This window comes from Seriola aureovittata, chromosome 5, assembly GCF_021018895.1.
Source record: "Seriola aureovittata isolate HTS-2021-v1 ecotype China chromosome 5, ASM2101889v1, whole genome shotgun sequence".
Taxonomy (NCBI): Eukaryota; Metazoa; Chordata; class Actinopteri; order Carangiformes; family Carangidae; genus Seriola; species Seriola aureovittata.
In genome coordinates, this window is record NC_079368.1 from 4,106,269 (window position 1) to 4,114,143 (window position 7,875).

Genomic DNA, 7,875 nt, shown 5'->3' on the forward strand with positions numbered 1-7,875 from the left:
TCTATGCTGTTCAGTGGTCTTCATTTTTCTTCATTATCACAGTAAAGGGTTTTGTGTGTGTGTGTGTGTGTGTGTGTGTTTGTGTGTATTTTTGTATGTGTGTGTGCATATGCAGGGGTGTAGCAGAAAACTCTGGGCCCTATACAAAAGCAGTCTCTGTGGGCCCCCCTTCCTCTCTTGATGCATGTATCTCACACATTTTTTTTTTTTTAATAATTGGGCAAACAATTGTACAGATGGATCTGTAGTGGTTATTAGGCTAGTCACTAATGAACTGTTCATACCACATTTAAACAAGTAATAATAATCTGTGATATGTCACTATATGAGCTCACCTTGTCTCACATTCTCAGTAACATCAGGAGATGATGAGGGAGGAGTTGTTTTCCCTCAGCTTGCTTTTTTTTCTCTTTCATTTCTTTTTTTGTGACCCTGATTTCCCTTCCTTGGGGAAAGACATGACTGTCGTGGTGCAAATTAGCCTCCAGCATTAGCAGTCACTCAGCTCCTGATTAGCTGCCTTACTGTTTTGGGGAATCCTCGTGCAGGGGGGGACTAAACCATTTTGGGCCTTTTGTAAGGGGTGACAGTGAGCCTCCGCTATTTTTTTATATACAAAGTTCAGTCACTCAAATGTTTTATTCAGCCAATTTAAAGTTGCTTACAACATTTATTACTTAGAAATAAAAAATTGCAAACAAAGAACAACTTTTCATCCCAGGCTTTTCGAGGGCCCTCAACCCATTGGGGCCCTGGGTACTCAGTCCCACACCCCTGTGCATAAGTATGTATGTATATATGTGCTTGAGTATGTAGGCACCACATTTTAACCAGAAGTTGCTACCACAAGGCGGCACACCAACCACCAATAAACACAAAAGGAGTAAAGACGCAGGTGGAGGCAAAATGCATCATGGCGGCCAACAATGCAGCTCAGGCTGAAGGTTGCTGTGTACACAGACAGTCACAGTCTAGTCTAGTCGAAAGTAAGACAACACACATCGCTGAAGTGGTAATAAACATCACAATCCTCTACACTGAGGTTACAACAACACCACACACAAGTTCATCTGTTGGTCCAAGACACACCGAGCAAGAAAAGAGAGAGAGAGGGGTACAGAGAGAAGTCTTTCCTTCTTTGATCAAACCCGCAAACGCATACATACTCAAGCACACACACATATATACATACATACATACTCAAGCACACACACATATATACATACATACTCAAGCAGCACATACGGACTATGAAGGACCTCTGGCTGAAGACACGTTAATACCAGGTCTGAACAGGGCCTAGGTTTGTTTCGTCTTTGGTTGTTGCTGTTCAGTCTCCCTTCAGGTGCTGGTAGGCGGAGTCGTCGTTAGTGCAACTGAGTGCACCTGGCCAGTCAACCCAGCATGCATCAGACATTGTCTCTGTCTCAATACATCACTGGATTTCCCCTTGCACCACATTTTCTTTTGTTTGGTTTCGGTGTACCTTTTATTTTACATCATACAACACTACCTTTTCACACATCCACTCACAAACATTACTGACTAACAGACTATCCATTGCATACATCTAACTGAAAGGTTTGGTTTTCTTTTATGTAAATAAATATAATTGATTCTTCATTTGGAGCTAAACTGTGGATGTCCCTCCATTTGTCATGGCCTAAGAGTCAGGGCATGACAATACACACATACTCAAGCTCACACAGGCATAACTGTATGTATGTATATACATGTACATATGTATGTATATGCATGATAGTATGCATGTATGTGCGAGTTAAAGTATTCAGTTTTGGCCTGGGTAGATAATCGAGCTTTACATGAAATATCTTTGACATCTGTCCCTGACAAATGTGTAGAAATGGCCCTAAAACTGCATTTAGAACATGACACAAAAGAATATACAGTGTGGCAAACCAGGGGAAACAACACAGCCTGTCCCGCCCTGGGGGTGGAGGCCCAGGCTCAGGTTGGGGGAGGTGGTCGAGGGAGTGTTCTATCCAGTGAGTGTTTTGCAGCCACTGGGCACATGGCAGTGGTCTCACCTGCAGCCCATCTGTTAATCAGACACTCACTCAACTCACACCTGCAGCAATCACAGCAAGTATATATTCACCTGGTTTCTGAGCGCTCATTCTCTTACAGAGAAGCAGACAGGCAGCACCTCAGGATCATCACACGGAAGCCTGACAATAGTCTACATAGGGGAGCCGTTGCCCCCCGACAGTGATTAAAAGGCTCACCGCTCTCTCTCTCTTCCCCCTGCTACTTAGGGCCCTGGAGAGTGAAACCGGCCCGAGGTGGCCCAAAGTGAGGAGCCCAGGACCCCAACCGGGAAGAAACTTCAGTTATCGTTTGACCCCTTCCCCTTTTCCCCATCCAGTTAATAAATACTCCTTTTGTTCACTGTAACCTGGCTCTAGTGCTTGTTTTTGGTTGTGAATCTTGCCTCTGCTTCCCCTGGTGTGCCACAACGGATACAATGCAATACAGGGGGAATCATTAAAATGCACAGGGACTTCATCTCGGCATGCTTCCATCAGCTGGTGTCTTTGAAACACAGACTGTGCTAAAACATTTCTGTTTCAGCTGATTTTTTTCTCAAGAGCCCTTGTTTTTCCCCGAACGTTTACCTGAGGTAGAAGAAACAGTCAGTCACATCCGGCAGCATTTACACTGTAACAGATGTGATTTTTAACCCCTCTCTGTCATATTTTCCCAAAATGCGAGATTCTGTGTACATCACATCTCTGCAGGCATATGTCTAACAAATACCCAATGCAAAACAAACAAACATTCGCCTCCAAATGTGCTTCTCAGATTTGATTTCAAACAATGAAAATGGAAGAATGGGCACAGCCTGTCTGCCAAAAAAAGCTAGCTCAACCTCACCAACAAAGAGTATATAAGCAGTTTAACATAGCTGAAAACAACCTGACATGCTTAGAATATTTAAACAGTTACTGTGCATCTGCACGTCTGGAAAAGTCTGAAAAAGGATGAAAAGGCATTAGAAGGTATTAAAAAGTCTTAAATTTAATGGACAAATATCAAATATTTTTCTTTTGACTGGCGTTGGCAGTAATGTTAGTTATAGAGTGTTTTTAGATGTAAGAGTAGGAAACATTATACACCATAAAAACCACACCATAGAGACTGATAGAACAGTGAATGGAGGAACCCTGCGTATAACACAAGAATTAGGGCATTAATTAAACAACTTAAAATAATTACATTCCACATGGAACATTTTGTAATGTGGTGTATTATGAAGTCAGTGTATCTCAATGAACATTTTCTTGGTAATGTTTAAGTATAAAAATGTAGTTCTGTCAGATTCAGAGCAGATTCAGAGCAGAGAGTGGGGACACTGAAGATTATCCATCTAGATAATCTCAAATAACGAAATAATGAAAGAAAAATCATTTTATAGAGGTAGACAGGAAGTTTCCAGGGAACTTTTCAAAAGTCAGTGGATGTGATGGTTCCTCTTGCACTGGCAACAGAACAAGCTCCAGACTGAAACAGCAAATCCAGTTGAAGAAGTATAGGCGCATCACATATCCTGTATTTAAAATATAACTTCACCAAAAGTACAGACATGTTATCATCACAATGCACTGCGGTATCAAAGGTATTAGAATTCTTCTGTTGATGTTATCACTGAAGCATTAGCATAAAAACAGCTCATTAATGCTGCAGCAAGTGGGGCTAACTGGGTGAAAAATAAATGAACTGCATGTATAAACATATACAGTATTACAATGCTATTGATGCTCAATATAACTACCAATGACACTCACACATGATTGGTATGTGATAGGCAGATTTTTGTTGGCCTGAAAGTAGAAAAATTTTATAATGATATGGAAAAGTAAGCAAATAAATAGTTAAATGATTTGTTAAACATCCACCAGGCTTTTGCTGGCTAAATATATAAAAATAAATAAAATACTAATTAGGTCTTATTTAAGTAATTTAACTATTAACTGAAAAACACAAAATATGAAAAATCCAAATTATCAAATATTAAAATATTAGGGGGGGGGGGATACTGTGGAAACATGTCCCCCCCACCCCCCCACCCCATTCATTTGGAGGAGACCTGAGACTATTGTAAAACATTCTACAAATTTAGGATGTTTTTCATGTTTGATTCATTCAACTGTAGAAAAAACGACGCATTAAACATTTGTCCCAGAGTCTCTACATGATGGTCCAAAAGCTACTCTGAAACAAATGTATTTTCTTCATCAATGAATTTACATATGTAAGAAAAAATGTTTTTAAAAAATAGGATTTCTAAATGAAGAACTTACTGTGTAAACTTCACTTCAGGTCCCCAACAACCATAAAATAAAACACAAAGGACATGAACTGGTCATGTCCATGGTATCCATGGCAAAGGATTTTGTGTAGCGCAACAGGAGCTTAAAATGGTACAACACTGACCTCCTGTGGCCTGATACACATTTTACATTTTTTTTTTTTCTCTGTAGAAGAAGCTGTAATAGAAGTGAGTGAACTGTCAGCTACTATTTTGTGAACTATTCCTCCCTTAACTGAACACTTGTCCCGCTCTCTGTGAGTCTATCCCAGTATACACTGGGGGAGAAGTGGGTTAGTCACACGGCTTCCAGACTAATGTACATTCACAGTCTTCTGCAGGTATTTACAGATTCTGATTCACCAAACCTGCATGTTTCTGCACTATGTGAAGAAAGACCCACACATACATGTACACATACACGCACACACACACCCACACACACCCACACACACACACACACACAAATACAATTCAGCTGCGGGCCAAAGCTGCCTCACCTAAACAATAGGAGTGGTGCATCTACATACCAAACAATCTTCTGTTTCCCCATCTGCCACAGACAGATCTCATTTCAAAGCCCACTGGCAGAGGGGAGGGATGTTTACAGTAAAGTGCAATTATATTTTTTCTGCGAGAGTACATCCAATAAACCATAAAGCCGATGAATTACAGTTGTCATAAGTACAGTCATTTAGAGCTGAGGCAGTGAGCTGCCCCAAATCTTTATGCGGTCTTTAAATTACAGCTGCTTTCTCTGTAGGAGAACACTAGCTGTCGATGCTGGAGTGAGGCCAGACATTCGATGTTTGGGCAATCTGTTGTGCTGCAGTTGAAACTGAGCTGAATCACGCATTGGGAGGATCCAGCGCTGCTGCTTTCCCAGACACATGTGAAGCCTGACAGGTTTGGACCAATGCAGTGTCTCCTTCAGTCACTCAATCAGTCACACATGAAGGGAAGATCTGATATCTAACCAGCTGTGGTTCATATTTGATCTCCTTGCTTGTTAAAGATGAATGAAATACATATGATGTGTGGAAAAGCAGCAGTACATGTGTAGAGTATTGAGGCTGTCAGAGGGCTGTTTGAATTACTCTGTTTTCGTGCCGATTAACCCACTAAACATAAGATAATATCTCCCTGTGTCTTCAGCCTGAGATTTGTTTTCATTATCGCTGGATATAATTATCTGTGAGTGTTATAAGAAAACAAAGGAAGAGGCTCATTCACAAATCACATCACCACTGAGATAAGATTAACGTCAGATAATGCAACATGTCTGCTGGGGTCATTCGCCTACAGCAGTGTCACATACACACTTAAACAGTTAAAAAATTACTACATTAGTCAATTGTCAGAAAATTAGCAGAAGCAAACAAGCAAGCAACAATTTTGAATTTAATTATTCATTTAAGGCATTTTAAGGCAAAAATGACAAACATTTGTTACAAGTAAACAGTCTAAATCAGTCTTTTATGATTGTAAAAAAATAAGAAGTCTCAATACGTCAACTTGTGCAACAATAGGCATTTAAAGGGGAACTCCACTGATTTTAAAAAGCCTGTCTCCAGATGTTGTATGTAAAAAGTTGCCTCACGTGATGTCACTTGAGTCCGCGTTGGTTGGGACTGAGGACCACAAGTTTGAAAATACAAAGAATCTGGATGTGTGGAGTTAAAAAGAAGTGAACTCTCCAGAGCTCTGTAGCTGCTCCTCATCTCAAGGCTACAACAGCTGCTGCCAGCATAACACACAATCAAACCAACAATAGGTGGGTTGCATTGTGGGTAATGTAGGCAACCAGTTTTGACAAGGAAAAAGAATGTGTGGAATCAAAATAACAGCATTTCAAAAGACTTTTTTTACAAGAGCAAAATGAACTGGGATTATTTACATTATTGATATTATTATATTACAGATAAATTGATAAGAAAAGAGATCATCAGTTACAACCCTAAATATTTAATTGTCAACTTCATAGCATGTGTGGATGTGATCCTTATCTTTGTGGACTTCATTAGTCTTTGTCCTCTATATTTGCCATGATAGTTTCTGTATACATACATAATAGACATACTGTATCCCTTCATGCATTATGTGGGTGTGTGTGTATGTATATGTAGGTATTTTACTAACTTTAATAGTAGAAGGATCAACATCCATATGTTTAGAGTAGCCACATTTACAAAGAGTAAAGTACAGTGAGCTACTGACAAATGGAATCAAGTAAAACTGCACACATTCAGAACGATCAAATATGGACTGAAGACTGACACATTTACTTTTCTTCCACAACTATCACACGTTTCTCACCTTTTGGATATGAACTGAAATAACTTAGGAGCCTCTTGCGCCTCAGCTTCTCTCAACAAGACGCAGTTTGTGTGAGGACCTTGTTTGCACCTGATCATTAAATCGCTAAAGTGAGTCTGCAAGTCTTTTTTCTATGAAATGGAACAATGAGAGATTAAAATATGAGGATCTTGCATAATACAGTTTTATATCCAAAGGATTATTCTTCAGACCTGGTGTTGACAAAGAGATTTCCGTCTGACAGACATGCTTGAAGAAATGTCACATCTTGTTCAATGAGGCCACTGAGAGCTGGGATCATGTTTTATATGCGTGTGGTTGGCAGAAAGAGGAGGGCAGTGGGGTCCCACTCTGGGCCTGATGTAAGACATTTTTTGTGAGTTATTTAAAGTAAATTGGTGTGCTTCCATATCCTAAGATTCTTCGTCCTTGGTGGTTTGCTTTCCATATCAGAAAAGTAGTACTCATTTCGAGGCCTCCTCATTTTGGGCTGCAGCTTTCTATGGAAGCAAACTGCTGAAAACCACGATTTATTGCAGAAGGAACGATTGTAAAACACAGTATATCCATCTAATGTGAATCGTTTCTTGAAGGATTTATCAAATTCCCCAATTGTCTTTGTCAAAATTCCATGACATTCCCAACAAATAGTGATGGCCAACCCATGGGAGGGAAATATGATTGGGTTTTTTTTTTCCATTATAAAACAAAACAATAATCATCACATATTATTACATAATTTCCCTGAGATCTGAATGGCATCATTTCTATTCTCCACTTCGGCTGCTTTTGCACAGTAACAGGATAGTTGATTTGATCCTTTACTGAGCCTCAACTGAAAACTTTGACAACCCTCTGTCAGGAGATCAGATTTCCACAGGAAAAACCCAGGGTGCTACTCTGTTCCAGGTTCAGGTTGCAGGGCGGGTTATTGGTTTAAGAGTCAAATAAAAAACAAAGGCAGTAATGAGGTGAAACACACACACAAACCAATATGTGGCTAATAAAAACCCCATTAAATAGAAAAAGGCAGTGATGCTGTGAAGATCAGGAGGAATGTAGTAACTATCAAGATGCCGCCATTAAGATTTTAGAAAAAATGTTAAAATTTTTTTGGCTCAATAGTGTGCTTGATCATGAAAGTTCATGCTTGGCCTTGGAAATCTCACAGGTGGTATATGTAAGGTTGTGAAGCAACTTACATGTGTTAATCACTGTTTTATTGCCAA